This window comes from Panulirus ornatus, chromosome 46, assembly GCF_036320965.1.
Source record: "Panulirus ornatus isolate Po-2019 chromosome 46, ASM3632096v1, whole genome shotgun sequence".
NCBI lineage: Eukaryota > Metazoa > Arthropoda > Malacostraca > Decapoda > Palinuridae > Panulirus > Panulirus ornatus.
In genome coordinates this window covers 30,999,633-31,018,539 of record NC_092269.1, presented here as the reverse complement: position 1 = coordinate 31,018,539, position 18,907 = coordinate 30,999,633, and the positions used below count along the sequence as shown (strand labels likewise).

The window sequence follows — 18,907 nt, the reverse complement described above, 5'->3', positions numbered from 1 at the left end:
CCAACCCGCGATACATAAGTAACAACACCCACTACACACTTATCGTACTTAAGTGACCGTTACTTAAAGACCCGAAATTTGGGAACAAATGGTGAACAAAAAAAATTTTTTTTTGTACAACTAAATTTTTGTCAAAGGGGAAAAAGATTTTTCGTTGCTGGTCTTAAAACGAGACATTTACTTTTGCAAAAAACATGATTGTGACATAGACGCGACTTAAGGGAGCCTTAAACAACAGATATGTTTCTTTGTAGTTTGATCTGTTTTGAAAAAAAACAAAAAATGCGTTATAATGATAGAGAGAGAGAGAGAGAGAGAGAGAGAGAGAGAGAGAGAGAGAGAGAGAGAGAGAGAGAGAGAGAGAGAACGTGCATTACCATATGCAGGTATATATATGTGTGTGTGTGTGTGTGTGTGTGTGTGTGTGTGTGTTCAGGAGATGTGTAATGTATATATATGTATCAATCAGAGTAAATGGGAAGTGGAAAATGCCTATGTGCGAGCGTCTCCCAAGTGTGTGTCCATACACACGCCAGCGAGGCCGCTCGTACACCCCAGCCCGCGTCTGGGATGAATCAGACACACAGACATTCAACATACCTCCGTATTTCTCAGACACACGGACATTCAACATACCTCCGTATTTCTCAGACACACGGACATTCAACATACCTCCGTATTTCTCAGACACACGGACATTCAACATACCTCCGTATTTCTCAGACACACAGACATTCAACATACCTCCGTATTTCTCAGACACACGGACATTCAACATACCTCCGTATTTCTCAGACACACAGACATTCAACATACCTCCGTATTTCTCAGACACACAGACATTCAACATACCTCCGTATTTCTCAGACACACAGACATTCAACATACCTCCGTATTTCTCAGACACACAGACATTCAACATACCTCCGTATTTCTCAGACACACGGACATTCAACATACCTCCGTATTTCTCTCTACGTAAACAAACGACATGAGAGGCCATGTATCCTACTCATCACAAAGCATAAACACCCTAATGACCTCTCTAATGAAGCTAATTTCGTCCCAGCTAGCAGCTGCTGCTGTGCGCACGCGCGCGCGCGCCTCCTGATCAAACCAGTCTTTTGATATATAGTGAGTGTTACATAATCAATTATAACCATCATTATTACCGCTCGTTACAGAGGCTATGCTTGTAGATGGGGGGGGGGGGACAGATCAGTCAGCTGGACGAAAACGAGCACACGTCTCGTCCAGGGCCCTTCCTTTCCCACCCCAGGGAAGACCATCATCACTCCCCTGCTACGTAATGGAGCGCAGCCTTGAAGCCCCAGTGAGCCTTATTAATGTAGTCCTAGGGATGTCTAGTTCACTTTAAGAACCATGTATATGTCTGTATATATATGTATGAATGCATGTATATATGTATATATATATATCCGTGAGTAGGTATATATTTATGTATGTTCATATATATATATATGTATATATGTATATCCGTGAGAAGGTATATCCTTATGTATGTACCTACGTATGTAAGTATATATATGTATGAATGCATATATATATATATATATATATATATATATATATATATATATATATATATATATATATATATATATATATATATATATATATTTTTTTTTTTTTTTTTTTTTTTTAATTTTCCAAAAGAGGGAACAGAGAAGGGGCCCAGGTGAGGATATTCCCTCAAGGGCCTAGTCCTCTGTTCTCAACGCTACCTCGCTAATGCGGGAAATGGCGAATAGTATGAAAGAAAGAAAGATATATATATATATATATATATATATATATATATATATATATATATATGTATATATATATATATCCGTGAGTAGGTATATACTTATGTATGTTCATATGCATATGTATATATGTATATCCGTGAGAAGGTATATCCTTATGTACGTACCTACGTATGTAAGTATATGCACGTATGTATATACGTGAGTAGGTATACCCTTATGTATGCATGTATGTATATGTATGTATGTACATCCGGATCTATATACCTGTCTCAATCCTGTACATATACCAGGATTTGACCTCTGACCCCGGGCCGGGGTGCCCCACGGTAACATGACGGGGCAAACGACCCCCAAGGCAATTCATGCCAATTAGCCAGGCAACTTCCCCCCCAATCACGAGCGGGGGCCACGCTAACAACCCCTCCCCCCCCCCCTACGCAAGGACAAGCAGGGGGGAGGGGGGAGGTGGGGGGGGGGAGGGTGGGTTGACCCCACTGCTTTAAGGGGGGGGGGAAGGAGGGGGGAGGGGAAAAGAGGGGGGGGGAGGGATGTTAAAGAGGGAGGGAAGGAGGGAGGGAAGGAGGGAAGGTGGCGTGGGTTAAGAAGGAGACGGTGGTGGTGGTGGAGGGGTAAGAGTGGAAGGGGTGATTAACCCCCTCCCTCTCTCTCCCTCTCTCTCTTTCCCTCTTCCTCTCCCTCTCTCCCCCTTTCCCCTTCCCCCCACATCAAAATTAACTTACAGAGGTAATAAGTGAGTCACTAATTGCAAAGGCATCGTCTCATTAACTTCGGGCGTGGTTGTGTGGCGTGTAAGTTCGTCAACTCTCCCTCCCTCCCTCTCTCCCTCCCTCTCTCTCTCCCTCTCTCTCTCTCTCTCTCTCCCTCCCTCTCCCTCTCTCTCTCTTTCTCTCTCCCTCTCATCGTACACACGAGGCCACACCAATGGAAGAGGAGGCAGACGACCACACTTCCCAGCCTTTCTGACGACCCTGAGAGGCCTACAACGACCCGTCTGTCTGTCTGTGTGTGTGTGTATGTTTACACCAAACGTCTGTGTGTGTGTGTACACCAATCATCATCCCTTTTAACGCCTGGTGTGTGTGTGTGTGTGTGTGTGTGTGTGTGTGTGTGTGTGTGTGTGTGTGTGTGTATGTACACCAATCATCATCCCTTTTAACGCCTGGTGTGTGTGTGTGTGTGTGTGTGTGTGTGTGTGTGTGTCACTGTGGCGGCGTCCGTTCGTCCATGTCTCCGTCATCATCCACACTAGCACCCAGGGTGGGGATCAAAGGATGGAAGGTGAGATGACCTTGGCTACGAACAGAAGGAGACGAAGAAAGACGGAAGAAGTCCACTGACCTTGGCTGACCCAACTTCCTAAACATGGACTGATAAGGAAGGGAAGCTGTGTCTTTGGAACGACGACACGACCCCTTCCCTTCGACACTACCCTTCCCTTCCCCTTCCCTTCCCTTTCCCTTCCCCTCAAAAGATAAGCTGAATGTGTAGTTAGAACACTCTCTGCCATGACCCAGCTCCCGGTGACCCCAACTGGTGGTAAGGGAATAGTGTGACCTTATCTGTGACCTTACTACTAGTGGAAGTAAGGTCATGACCTCATTTGAACCCTCACTACTCTCCAAAAGAAGGAACAGAGAAGGGGGCCAGGTGAGGATATTCCCTAAAGAGGCCCAGTCCTCTGTTCTTAACGCTACCTCGCTAACGCGGGAAATGGCGAATAGTTTGAAAGAAAAAGTATATATATATATATATATATATATATATATATATATATATATATATATATATATATATCCTTATGAGTCCACGGGGAAAATGAAACACGATAAGTTCCCAAGTGCACTTTCGTGTAATAATCACATCATCAGGGGAGACACAAGAGAGAAATATAACAGTCAGTTGATATACAACGAAGAGACGAAGCTAGGACGCCATTTGGCGAACATGTGATTGTCCAGGAAGAGCCCGGTAACACCAGTAAATAAATATTTACGTAACCTAAGCTCTAGTAAACAAAGTGGACGCATATTCTTGGAACGAAAAAGGATTTCTCCTATTTCTTAAAAGTCTTTTCGTCCAAGGGAGACCCCTCTCTCCTGGCTAGATCTCCAGGCCAGGTCCTTAGACGAGGTCTCCAGGACAAGTCTCCAGATGAGGTCTCCAGGCCAGGTCTCCAGGCCAGGTCTCCAGGCCAGGTCTCCAGACGAGATCTCCAAACGAGGTCTCCAGGCCAGGTCTCCAGGCCAGGTCTCCAGGCCAAGTCTCCAGGCCAGGTCTCCAGACGAGATCTCCAGACGAGGTCTCCAGGCCAGGTCTCCAGGCCAGATCTCCAGACGAGATCTCCAAACGAGGTCTCCAGGCCAGGTCTCCAGGCCAGGTCTCCAGGCCAGGTCTCCGGGCCAGGTCTCCAGGCCAGGTCTCCAGGCCAGGTCTCCAGGCCAGGTCTCCAGGCCAGGTCTCACACATAACCAATCCCTTAACCGACAATGTGGGATGCCATTATCTCGCCCCTGGACAAGAGGCTGGGGTATTCTCGACCATCCCACCGTCGCCATCACTATCCAATGGCCATGATGGACGAGGGTCGGGGGTGAGGAGCTGGTCTGCCATGGCTCTTGGTTGGGATAGAGGATAGAGTGAAGGGCTAGACCAATGGTGAGGGGAGAGGAAGGGGTGGTGGTGGATGGAAGATGGATAGGGGATCAGTTTTGGGATAGAGGATAGATTGTATGGGGTAAATCCCGTGTGGGTGGGATAGAAAGTTGGGATGAAGTGTTTGTTGACTCTAAGCTGCTGGGATAGTAGACAGATGTGGCTAGCCCACGCCCCGTGGAACAGAGGACAGAAGACGTGGCTAGCCCACGCCCCATGGAACAGACGACAGAAGATGTGGCTAGTCCACGCCTCCTGGAACAGATGACAGAAGACGTGGCTAGCCCACGCCCCCTGGAACAGAGGACAGAAGACGTGGCTAGCCCACGCCTCCTGGAACAGAGGACAGAAGATGTAGCTAGCCCACGCCCCCTGGAACAGACAGAAGACGTGGCTAGCCCACGCCTCCTGGAACAGATGACAGAAGACGTGGCTAGCCCACGCCCCCTGGAACAGAGGACAGAAGACGTGGCTAGCCCACGCCCCCTGGAACAGAGGACAGAAGACGTGGCTAGCCCACGCCCCCTGGAACAGAGGACAGAAGACGTGGCTAGCCCACGCTCCCTGGAACGGATGACAGAAGATGTGGCTAGCCCAAGCCACCTGGAACGGAGGACAGAAGACGTGGCTAGCCCACGCCCCCTGGAACAGAGGACAGAAGACGTGGCTAGCCCAAGTCCCGTGGAACAGAGGACAGAAGATGTAGCTAGCCCACGCCCCCTGGAACAGAGGACAGAAGATGTAGCTAGCCCACGCCCCCTGGAACAGAGGACAGAAGACGTGGCTAGCCCACGCCCCCTGGAACAGAGGACAGAAGACGTGGCTAGCCCACGCCTCCTGGAACAGAGGACAGAAGATGTAGCTAGCCCACGCCCCCTGGAACAGACAGAAGACGTGGCTAGCCCACGCCCCCTGGAACAGAGGACAGAAGACGTGGCTAGCCCACGCCTCCTGGAACAGATGACAGAAGACGTGGCTAGCCCACGCCTCCTGGAACAGATGACAGAAGATGTGGCTAGCCCTCGGATAGAGGATAGGTGACAGAATCAGGCTAAGACAAGAAAACCAAAATTTGGCTACCACACAAGCTGATATCTTGGACTGAAATTATCTTGAGGCGCGACCAAGATTAGAATATTTTCTTGAACCAGTCTTTCACACTCTCATACATCTGTGTTGTATCAGCTCCCTCATACATCTGTAATACATCATACTCTCATACATCTGTGTTGTATCAGCTCCCTCATACATCTGTAATACATCATACTCTCATACATCTGTGTTGTATCAGCTCCCTCATACATCTGTAATGCATCATACCCTCATACATCTGTGTTGTATCAGCTCCCTCATACATCTGTAATACATCATACTCTCATACATCTGTGTTGTATCAGCTCCCTCATACATCTGTAATGCATCATACTCTCATACATCTGTGTTGTATCAGCTCCCTCATACATCTGTAATGCATCATACTCTCATACATCTGTGTTGTATCAGCTCCCTCATACATCTGTAATGCATCATACCCTCATACATCTGTGTTGTATCAGCTCCCTCATACATCTGTAATACATCATACTCTCATACATCTGTGTTGTATCAGCTCCCTCATACATCTGTAATACATCATACTCTCATACATCTGTGTTGTATCAACACCCTCATACATCTGTAATACATCATACTCTCATACATCTGTGTTGTATCAACACCCTCATACATCTGTAATACATCATACCCTCACATTTCTCAACCTCACTACGCACGCACCTCTTGCTCCCTCAACCCTCCATCCAACCCAACCCAACTCAACCCCTCCCCCAAAAAAAATCACTTTTCCAAACTCGTGTCAAACGACCCTCCGCCATTCAACCGGCCACCATCATTCTCCAATATGTCCCCACTCCACTATCCCGGGGCTGGCCATCAGGTCTATATGGACCTTGAATAGCTTATGCGGAGTTTGGGTCTTCTATGAAGCAGACATGAGCTTTCTCCTCCTCTCCAGGTCACTGGAAAGGGGGAGAGGGAGTGGCCTCTTTTCAGGCCATGGTCCAGAGAGAGAGAGAGAGAGAGAGAGAGAGAGAGAGAGAGAGAGAGAGAGAGAGAGAGAGAGAGAGATCCAGGACATTGTGTTTCACCCAAAAACCTTGACGAAGTCGCTGCAAGAATATATATATATATTTTTTTTTCGTTTTTTTGGGGAAATATTATCTTTCGCTCCTCATCACATAGATGTGAAGGTGTCATGTCTGTCTATCTGTGGTCTGTTCGAGTGTTCTCTCGTCCACATGTTCACTCAATGGTGGTGTTCTTCGTACATGGTCCTCCATGGTCTGTTCTTTGTACATGGTTTTTCATGGTCTGTTCTTCGTACATGGTCCTCCATGGTCTGTTCTTCGTACATGGTCCTTTATGGTCTGTTCTTCGTACATGGTCCTTCATGGTCTGTTCTTCGTACATGGTTTTTCATGGTCTGTTCTTCGTATATGGTCCTCCATGGTCTGTTCTTCGTACATGGTCCTTCACGGTCTGTTCTTCGTCCATGGTCCATTATGGTCTGTTCTCTCGCCTCTGTACGGCCACCCGTAGTGTGGTCTATCACCCCTACGCAGACCATGGCCTCACTTAAATCAAAAGTGTCTTCAAAGTGTAAAAGTAAGGAGCACTTGTGTTCATTATACATCACGAAGGAAAAATAAAAAGTAAGGAACACTTACAACTTAGAAAAGTACTACACACTTACACCAGGTGGAAAAGTAAAGAAAGAACATGTTAGATGAACGACTGTGAAACACTTATATAAGTGAATGACTATGAAACACTTATATAAGTGAGGGAGTTCGTTCACATACTTCAGTCGAACATGTCATGACAATATTCCTCCTTATGGACGAGCGAGATAGATAGATAGATAGATAGATAGATAGATAGATAGATAGATAGACAGATAGAGATAGATAGATAGAGAGATAGATAGATAGATAGATAGATAGATAGATAGATAGATAGACAGATAGATAGATAGATAGAGAGAGAGAGAGAGAGAGAGAGAGAGAGAGAGAGAGAGAGAGAGAGAGAGAGAGAGAGAGAGAGAGAGAGAGAGAGAGAGAGAGAGAGAGAGACCGACTCACGTACATAAGGGTCCAATATGGCACAGACCACAGTGGAGGGTGGTCTGCCAAGGTCCTCAGTAGGGACCCGCCCAAGGGGAAGGGGTCAGGGGGACCTTAACATGGTCACGCTATGTCAATCCTATGTTATGAGTCTAACCAATCCTATGTTATGAGTCTAACCAATCCTATGTTATGAGTCTAACCAATCCTGTGTTATGAGTCTAACCAATCCTATGTTTATGAATCTAACCATTCCTATGTTATGAGTCTAACCAATCCCATGTTATGAGTCTAACCAATCCTATGTTATGAGTCTAACCAATCCTGTGTTATGAGTCTAACCAATCCTGTGTTATGAGTCTAACCAATCCTATGTTATGAGTCTAACCAATCCTATGTTATGAGTCTAACCAATCCTATGTTATGAGTCTAACCAATCCTATGTTATGAATCTAACCAATCCTATGTTATGAGTCTAACCAATCCTAAGTTATGAGTCTAACCAATCCCTATGTTATGAGTCTAACCATCAAGTTAGAGTCTAACCAATCCTATGTTATGAGTCTAACCAATCCTATGTTATGAGTCTAACCAATCCTGTGTTATGAGTCTAAACCAATCCTGTGTTATGAGTCTAACCAATCCTGTGTTTATGAGTCTAACCAATCCTATGTTATGAGTCTAACCAATCCTATGTTATGAGTTCTAACCAATCCTATGTTATGAGTCTAACCAATCCTATGTTATGAGTCTAACCAATCCTATGTTTTTGATTTTAACCAATCCTGTGTTAGATCTAACCAATCCTGTGTTATGAGTCTAACCAATCCTATTTATAAGTCTAACCAATCCATGTTTGATCTAACCATCCTAGTTATGAGTCTAACCAATCCTATTTATAGTCTAACCAATCCTATTTATGAGTCTAACCAAAATCCTATGTATGATAACCAATCCAAATGTTATAGCCCTAACCAATCCTATGTTATTTTTTTTTTTTTTTTTTTTTTTTTTTTTTTTTTTTTTTTTTTTTTTTTTTTTTTTTTTTTTTTTTTTTTTTTTTTTTTTTTTTTTTTTTTTTTTTTTTTTTTTTTTTTTTTTTTTTTTTTTTTTTTTTTTTTTTTTTTTTTTTTTTTTTTTTTTTTTTTTTTTTTTTTTTTTTTTTTTTTTTTTTTTTTTTTTTTTTTTTTTTTTTTTTTTTTTTTTTTTTTTTTTTTTTTTTTTTTTTTTTTTTTTTTTTTTTTTTTTTTTTTTTTTTTTTTTTTTTTTTTTTTTTTTTTTTTTTTTTTTTTTTTTTTTTGAGTCAAACCCAAATCCTATTTTATGATCTAACCAATCCTATTTATATCAAACCAAACCATTATGAGTCAAAACCCTAGTTATGAGCCCCAACCAAAACCTTGTTATGAGTCTCCCCAACCCTTTGTTAAAATCAACCAATCCTTTTTTTAAGTCTAACCAACCATTTTTATGATCAACCAATCCTTTTTTATGAGTCAACCAATCCCCCCTAAAAAATTTTTTAAAAAATTTGGGTTTTAAAAATTTGGGAGTCTAAAAATCCTATTTATGATCAACCCAAATCCTAGTATGAGTCAAAACCAATCCTAGTTAAAAGTCAAAAACAACCAAAATGTTATATCAAACCCAACCCTATTTTATGATCTAACCAATCCTATTTTAAATTAGTCTAACCAATCCTATGTTATGAGTCAAACCCAAATCCTATTTTATGAGTCAACCAATCCTATGTTATGAGTCTAACCAATCCTATGTTATGAGTCTAACCAATCCTATGTTATGAGTCTAACCAATCCTATGTTATGAGTCTAACCAATCCTATGTTATGAGTCTAACCAATCCTATGTTATGAGTCTAACCAATCCTATGTTATGAGTCTAACCAATCCTATGTTATGAGTCTAACCAATCCTATGTTATGAGTCTAACCAATCCTATGTTATGAGTCTAACCAATCCTATGTTATGAGTCTAACCAATCCTATGTTATGAGTCTAACCAATCCTATGTTATGAGTCTAACCAATCCTATGTTATGAGTCTAACCAATCCTATGTTATGAGTCTAACCAATCCTATGTTATGAGTCTAACCAATCCTATGTTATGAGTCTAACCAATCCTATGTTATGAGTCTAACCAATCCTATGTTATGAGTCTAACCAATCCTATGTTATGAGTCTAACCAATCCTATGTTATGAGTCTAACCAATCCTATGTTATGAGTCTAACCAATCCTATGTTATGAGTCTAACCAATCCTATGTTATGAGTCTAACCAATCCTATGTTATGAGTCTAACCAATCCTATGTTATGAGTCTAACCAATCCTATGTTATGAGTCTAACCAATCCTATGTTATGAGCCTAACCAATCCTATGTTATGAGTCTAACCAATCCTAGTCTATTGATCTAAAAACCCATCCCTATGTTATGAGTCCTAACCAACCAATCCTATTCTATGAGTCTAACCATACCTATGTTATGAGTCCCAACCTTGTTACTCCAATCCTATGTTATCATCTAACCAATCCTTGTTATCATTACCTAACCCAATCCTATGTTATAGAGTCTAACCATCCTATGTTTGAGTCTACCAATTCCTATTGTTATCAGTTACCATTTTTAATCACCATTCCTGTTTATGAGTCTAACCAATCCTATGTTATCAGTCTACCATTCCTCATGTTTCATAGTTCTAACCAATCCTTGTTATGAGTTCTGAACCCATCCTATGTTATGAGTCTTACTTACCCCATCCTATTTATGATTCCTAACATCCATTTATGAGTCTAACCAATTACCTATGTTACTCTAACCAATCCAATTTCCTGAGTCTATCCCATCCTTGAGTTACTCCCATTATGAGTCTAACCCATCCTATGTTATGAGTCCTGACCAATCCTATGTTATGAGTCCCCTACCAATCCTACTTTATGAAGTCTAACCAATCTAACTCAACGAGGCCAGACGTACGACCCAAGCTCCCAGGACCGTGAACACCGAGGGAAAACCACATCTTAAAAAAAGAGAAAAAATTCTTATATAAAAAGCCAAGACCTTCTCTCGAAATGACATGACTGTGCCACGTCCCGAGAATGTTGATACATAGCCATATAAATGGGATTATTTATATAATATATATATATATATATAATATAAATATATTATAAATATATATATATATATCCCTGGGGATAGGGAGAAAGAATACTTCCCACGTATTCCCTGCGTGTCGTAGAAGGCGACTAAAAGGGGAGGGAGCGGGGGCTGGAAATCCTCCCCTCTCGTTTTTTTTTTTTTTTTTCCAAAAGAAGGAACAGAGAAGGGGCCAGGTGAGGATATTGCAAAAAGGCCCAGTCCTCTTTCTTAACGCTACCTCGCTAACGCGGGACATGGCGAATAGTTTAAAAAAAAAGAAATATATAATATATATAAATATAAATATATAAATATATATATATATATATATAATATATATATATTATATATATATATTTATATATATATTCTCATATGTAAATCTTTATAAGAGGAATCGAGTATGTAGTGCCGACCTGCAGATAGCAATAACCTGTTCCAATAACCCTGTATAATGCTCTCACCACAACTAAGTTATGATACCCGCTCCCCTCTCCTCCCTCGGGAGTTTATTGAGGCCTGAGAAGTCAACAGGATGAGGCTTATCCCAAGGTCGAGCCATAATGCTTCCTGTGATCTAGGATGTGTTGTGTTATGCTTCATAAGACTTACAAAGTGTTATATAATGCTTCATAAGGCTTACAAAGATTATATTATGCTTCATAAGACTCACAAAGTGTTGTATTATGCTTCATAAAGACTTACAAAGTGTTGTATAATGCTTCATAAGACTCACAAAGTGTTGTATTATGCTTCATAAGACTTACAAAGTGTTGTATTATGCTTCATAAAACTTACAAAGTGTTGTATTATGCTTCATAAGACTTACAAAGTGTTGTATTATGCTTCATAAACTTACAAAGTGTTGATAATTATGCTTAAATTAGAGACTTTCAAAGTGTTTGATAATGATTAAAATAAAACTTACAAAGTTTTGGTATAATGCTGCATAAGACTTACTGAGTCCTTGGGTAATAAAGCACATAAACCCACAAAATTCAAATTAAATGTTCTTCATAAGATTTCAAATTTATATATGCTTCATTAAAACCGAAAAGTGTTGATTTTTTTTTTTTTTTTTTTTTTTTTTTTACAAAGTGTTTGTATTATGCTTCATAAAAACTTACAAAGTTTGATTATGCTTCATAAAACTTACAAAGTGTTGTATTATGCTTCATAAGACTTACAAAGTGTTGTATTATGCTTCATAAGACTCACAAAGTGTTGTATTATGCTTCATAAAGCTTACAAAGTGATGTATTATGCTTCATAAGACTCACAAAGTGTTGTATTATGCTTCATAAGACTCACAAAGTGTTGTATTATGCTTCATAAGACTCACAAAGTGATGTATTATGCTTCATAACACTCACAAAGTATTATATAATGCTCAAGTGTCGGGAGATTCCCGTTTTCTACACGGAGCATTTGGCATCCAGGATAACTTTCAAGATTCAAAAAAAAAAATGGCATCCAAGGCCGTTTTTTGGGTGGACGAAAGCTGACTAGATAGACCTTATGGCCGCTCCATCTGGTAACTACACAAGACACATACTAACCCACACTAACCTTCAAATTCAAACTGTGTCTTATAAGACTCGAAATTAATATTACCAGACTACTTTCAAAGAGCAACTGAGTAACCCGAGATGATTATTACGAACAACACACTGAAAAGTTAAGTTACCCATATCTAGTTTTCTGTCATAAGCGCATTGAAGAAAACGGTAGCTGGTTACACAAATTTGAGGAGTAGCTATGGCAAACTGTTACACAAGTGCAATTTGGTCGAAGTTCTTCCTCACACCTTCTCCAGCAGACATCTATATCTTCGTCAAGATATAGGGAGTCACACACACGTTCCTGGGTTATATATATATATATATATATATATATATATATATATATATATATATATATATATATATATATATATATATGACGTCGTGGTCAAAGGGGGTCGTACCGTCGTGGCTAAAGGGGTCGTACCGTCGTGGTCAAGGGGGTCGTACCGTCGTGGTCAAAGGGGGTCGTACCGTCGTGGTCAAGGGGTCGTACCGTCGTGGTCAAGGGGTCGTACCGTCGTGGTCGAGGGGGTCGTACCGTCGTGGTCAAGGGGGTCGTACTGTCGTGGTCAAGGGGTCGTACCGTCGTGGTTAAAGGGAGTCGTACCGTCGTGGTCAAGGGGTCGTACCGTCGTGGTTAAAAGGGGTCGTACCGTCGAGGTCAAGGGGGTCGTACCGTCGTGGTCAATGGGGTCGTACCGTCGTGGTTAAAGGGGGTCGTACCGTCGAGGTGAAGGGGTCGTACCGTCGTTGTCACGGGGGTCGTACCATCGTGGTCAAAGGGGGTCGTACCGTTGTGGTCAAGGGGTCGTACCGTCGTGGTCAAGGGGGTCGTACCGTCGTGGTCAAGGGGGTCGTACCGTTGTGGTCAAGGGGGTCGTACCGTCGTGGTCAAGGGGGTCGTACCGTCGTGGTCAAGGGGGTCGTACCGTCGTGGTCAAGGGGTCGTACCGTCGTGGTCAAGGGGGTCGTACCGTCGTGGTCAAGGGGGTCGTACCGTCGTGGTCAAGGGGGTCGTACCGTCGTGGTCAAGGGGATCGTACCGTCGTGGTCAAGGGGGTCGTACCATCGTGGTCAAGGGGGTCGTACCGTCGTGGTCAAGGGGGTCGTACCGTCGTGGTCAAGGGGGTCGTACCGTCGTGGTCAAGGGGATCGTACCGTCGTGGTCAAGGGGGTCGTACCGTTATGGTCGAGGGGGTCGTACCGTCGTACCTTCAGAATTACCGTGTGTGTGTGTGTGTGTGTGTGTGTGTGTGTGTGTGTGTGTGTGTGTGTGTGTGTGCTCGGGGTGCCATTATTGGCACAGGCCGGCCCGTGTGTCACTGCAGTGTTAAAATTCCTTCAGTTCAACAGTCGATTTGAAACAGTACCAATGAAGAATGAAAAGCAGAATGAACGAAGCTTGTGTTTATGGAAATGAAGCAGCAGAGTATTGCAAACCAGTTCGCCATCCCATTCAAACGCACAAACACAGAGAGAAAGACTAGCATATATGCAACACAAATGTAAATATAAAGTAAACATAAACACAAAACACAACGAAATGCAGATATGGAAGGATACAGTGAAAGGCGAGTCGGTTCGAACACTGCCTCGACCAATTTCGAACCAACAGAAACATGGTTCACACACACACAGACACAGCGTTCGGTTCAATCACAACAGAACCTGGATACACAACGGAAAATCAGGAAATATACGACTAGTTTCCCGGGGCTCTATTAATTACCCACGTGATTCACACAAGCTGAGGGTAATTACATGTGTGGGTGTTACTGTGGGGGTGAGGGTGTGGGTGTAGCTGTGGGGGTGAGGGCCTCTGCTGTGGGGGTGATGGTGCGGGTGTTGCTGTGGGGGTGATGTGGGTGTTGCTGTGGAGGTGATGGTGTGGGTGTTGCTGTGGAGGTGATGGTGTGGGTGTTGCTGTGGGGGTGACGGCCTTGGTGTTGCTGTGGAGGTGATGGTGTGGGTGTTGCTGTGGGGGTGATGGTGTGGGTGTTGCTGTGGGGGTGATGTTGTGGGTGTTGCTGTGGGGGTGATGGTGTGGGTGTTGCTGTGGGGGTGATGGTGTGGGTGTTGCTGTGGGGGTGATGGTGTGGGTGTTGCTGTGGGGGTGATGGTGTGGGTGTTGCTGTAGGGGTGATGGTGTGGGTGTTGCTGTGGGGGTGATGGTGTGGGTGTTGCTGTGGGGGTGATGGTGTGGGTGTTGCTGTGGGGGTGATGGTGTTGGTGTTGTTGTGGGGGTGAAGGCCTGGGTGTTGCTGTGGGGGTGATGGTGTGAGTGTTGCTGTGGGGGTGATGGTGTGGGTGTTGCTGTGGAGGTGATGGTGTGGGTGTTGCTGTGGGGGTGGTGTGGGTGTTGCTGTGGGGGTGATGGTGTTGGTGTTGCTGTGGGGGTGATGGTGTGGGTGTTGCTGTGGGGGTGGTGTGGGTGTTGCTGTGGGGGTGATGGTGTGGGTGTTGCTGTGGGGGTGATGGTGTGGGTGTTGTTGTGGAGATGAAGGCCTGGGTGTTGCTGTGGGAGTGATGGTGTGGGTGTTGCTGTGGGGGTGATGGTGTGGGTGTTGCTGTGGGAGTGATGGTGTGGGTGTTGCTGTGGGGGTGATGGTGTGGGTGTTGTTGTGGAGATGAAGGCCTGGGTGTTGCTGTGGGGGGGTGATGGCCCGGGCGTTGCTGTGGGAGTGGGTCCTCTGAGTGGGCGCTGCTGTGAGAGCTTCGAAACCTTACACTGAGCCAAGCTGGCTCAGTGTTGCTCTGTTTTACACATGTTGATGGAGGGTGAGAGAGAGAGAGAGAGAGAGAGAGAGAGAGAGAGAGAGAGAGAGACCTCTACTCCACGAGGAAGACAGATCCCCCCCCCCCCCCCAACCCTCTTCCCAGTCTCTTCAGTGTCCACACGAAAAACGGGAGACACGGGTGCACACACACACACACACACACACACACACACACACACACACACGCTGTGTGTACACAACCTTGAACTAACTCCACATTTTGATCAATATATATATATATATATATATATATATATATATATATATATATATATATACATATATATATATATATATATATATATATATATATATATATATATATATATATATATATATATATATATATCGACACTGAGCAGCGAGAGGGCCCCCCCCCCCCCAAGATATAATGGTATACCACAGCTATATATATATATATATATATATATATATATATATCATATACATCTACCGATATATGAAGAGAGAGACTGGAGTCATTCCACATCTTTGTGCAAGCTCATTTGCATAGTGTCCCGGGGACTTGCCAGCATAAGCCTTGTAATGCTTCGAGCTTAATGACCAATTAAGCTGTAGATAAGCTTTGTGTCCAGCGGTTATACGTTCAGCAACGCTTGGCCAGTCTTATAAGCGGAGCTGACCCAGTTAACCCGGGGCTGCTGTAGACGAGGTGAAGTTTACCTCCAGTATGGTTGGTGTGAAGGTTTACCTCCACTATAACGGGCGTGGAGAGGGAGTTTACCTCCAGTATGGTTCGCGTGGAGAGAGGGGTTTACCTTCAGTATGGTTCGCGTGGAGAGAGGGGTTTACCTCCAGTAAGGTTCGCGTGGAGAGAGGGGTTTACCTCCAGTATGGTTCGCGTGGAGAGAGGGGTTTACCTCCAGTATGATTCGCGTGGAGAGAGGGGTTTACCTCCAGTATGGTTCGCGTGGAGAGAGGGGTTTACCTCCAGTATGGTTCGCGTGGAGAGAGGAGAGGGGTTTACCTCCAGTATGGTTCGCGTGGAGAGAGGGGTTTACCTCCAGTATGGTTCGTATGGAGTGGGTTTACCTCCACCATGGGTAGTATGGAGAGTGGGTTTACCTCCACCGTGGGTAGTATGGAGAGTGGGTTTACCTCCATCATGGGTAGTATGGAGAGTGGGTTTACCTCCATCATGGGTAGCATGGAGAGTGGGTTTACCTCCACCGTGGGTAGTATGGAGAGTGGGTTTACCTCCATCATGGGTAGTATGGAGAGTGGGTTTACCTCCATCATGGGTAGTATGGAGAGTGGGTTTACCTCCATCATGGGTAGTATGGAGAGTGGGTTTACCTCCATCATGGGTAGTATGGAGAGTGGGTTTACCTCCATCATGGGTAGTATGGAGAGTGGGTTTACCTCCATCATGGGTAGTATGGAGAGTGGGTTTACCTCCAGTATGGTTGGTATGGAGTGGGTTTACCTCCATCATGGATAGTATGGAGAGTGGGTTTACCTCCAGCATGGCTATCGTGGAGAGAGGGGTTTACCTCCAGTATGGTTGGTATGGAGTGAGTTTACCTCCACCGTGGGTAGCATGGAGAGTGGGTTTACCTCCACCGTGGGTAGTATGGAGAGTGGGTTTACCTCCATCATGGGTAGTATGGAGAGTGGGTTTACCTCCATCATGGCTATCGTGGAGAGAGGGGTTTACCTCCATCATGGGTAGTATGGAGAGTGGGTTTACCTCCATCATGGCTATCGTGGAGAGAGGGGTTTACCTCCATCATGGGTAGTATGGAGAGTGGGTTTACCTCCATCATGGCTATCGTGGAGAGAGGGGTTTACCTCCAGTATGGTTGGTATGGAGTGGGTTTACCTCCACCGTGGGTAGTATGGAGAGTGGGTTTACCTCCACCGTGGGTAGTATGGAGAGAGGAGTTTACCTCATGCATGACTAGTAAAAGGGGAGAAAGTTTACCTCCCATACGGTTCGTACAAACAGAAAATTTATCCCTAGGTGTTCATCTTCCTCCTCACAACACAGCCCGGAGGGGAGGATGAACACCTGGGGTGGGTCTAGGCCTGACTACCACGCCCAGAGTTCGAACCCTTGCGGGCCCGACTCCTAGCCGGCCCGTGCTGACTCATGGTCAGTAACGCTAACCACCAACCCAATGAATAAACCAGATAAATCACTATAAACCGACAAATGAACCAGCTGACTACAGTAAACAATAAGGACCCACATATGAATGAACCACCTGTCTACAGTAAACAGTAATAACCCAGACATGAATGAACCAGCTGACTACAGTAAACAATAAGGACCCACATATGAATGAACCACCTGTCTACAGTAAACAGTAATAACCCAGACATGAATGAACCAGCTGACTACAGTAAACAATAAGGACCCACATATGAATGAACCACCTGTCTACAGTAAACAGTAATAACCCAGACATGAATGAACCAGCTGACTACAGTAAACAATAAGGACCCACATATGAATGAACCACCTGTCTACAGTAAACAGTAATAACCCAGACATGAATGAACCAGCTGACTACAGTAAACAATAAGGACCCACATATGAATGAACCACCTGTCTACAGTAAACAGTAATAACCCACACATGAATGAACCAGCTGACTACAGTAAACAATAAGGACCCACATATGAATGAACCACCTGTCTACAGTAAACAGTAATAACCCAGACATGAATGAACCAGCTGACTACAGTAAACAATAAGGACCCACATATGAATGAACCACCTGTCTACAGTAAACAGTAATAACCCAGACATGAATGAACCAGCTGACTACAGTAAACAATAAGGACCCACATATGAATGAACCACCTGTCTACAGTAAACAGTAATAACCCAGACATGAATGAACCAGCTGACTACAGTAAACAATAAGGACCCACATATAAATGAACCACCTGTCTACAGTAAACAGTAATAACCCAGACATGAATGAACCAGCTGACTACAGTAAACAATAAAAACCACATGAATGAACCAGCTGTATACAGCAAACAACAATAAACCCAGACATGAATGAACCAGCTGACTACAGTAAACAATAAAAACCACATGAATGAACCAGCTGTATACAGCAAACAACAATAAACCCAGACATGAATGAACCAGCTGACTAAAGTAAACAATAGACCCACACAGGAATGAACCAGCTGTATACATCAAACAACAATAAACCCAGACATGAATGAACCAACTGACTACAGTAAACAATACCGACCCACACAGGAACGAACCAGCTGTCTACAGTAAACAGTAATAACCCAGACATGAATGAACCAGCTGACTACAGTAAACAATAAAAAGCACATGAATGAACCAGCTGTCTACAGTAAACTACAGCTTACCCCTTGTTTGCAGGTGCAGACCATCCTCTGTGTACAGACGTGGCAGAAGGTCTGTACATGACCAGTATAACACACGCTGCTGGAGCTCCCAGGTCTGGCCCAGCTCCTGTGGGAGGAGAAGACGAATATCAGACAATGTACGAATATCTGGCAATGTACGAATATCTGGTAATGTACGAATATCTGGCAATGTACAAATATCTGACAATGTGCGAATATCTGGCAATGTACAAATATCTGACAATGTATGAATATCTGGCAATGTACGAATATCTGGCAATGTACAAATATCTGGTAATGTATGAATATCTGGCAATGTAGGAATATCTGGCAATGTACGAATATAAATGTATGGATATCTGGCAATGTACGAATATCTGGTAATGTACGAATATCTGGCAATGTACAAATATCTGACAATGTACAAATATCTGGCAATGTACGAATATCTGGCAATGTACGAATATCTGGCAATGTAC

The 18,907-nt window shown here is 43.7% G+C and overlaps 1 long non-coding RNA gene across 1 annotated transcript in view; it reads right to left on the bottom strand.

Moving 5' to 3' along the window:
• The window catches only part of LOC139763370 (uncharacterized), a 210,204-nt gene extending 191,668 nt beyond the window's left edge, over positions 1-18,536 (bottom strand). The window contains exon 1 of the long non-coding RNA XR_011716106.1: positions 18,429-18,536. This is a non-coding gene — a long non-coding RNA (uncharacterized lncRNA). The remainder of the gene's footprint in view (positions 1-18,428) is intronic.
• Between the last annotated feature and the right edge of the window lie 371 nt (positions 18,537-18,907).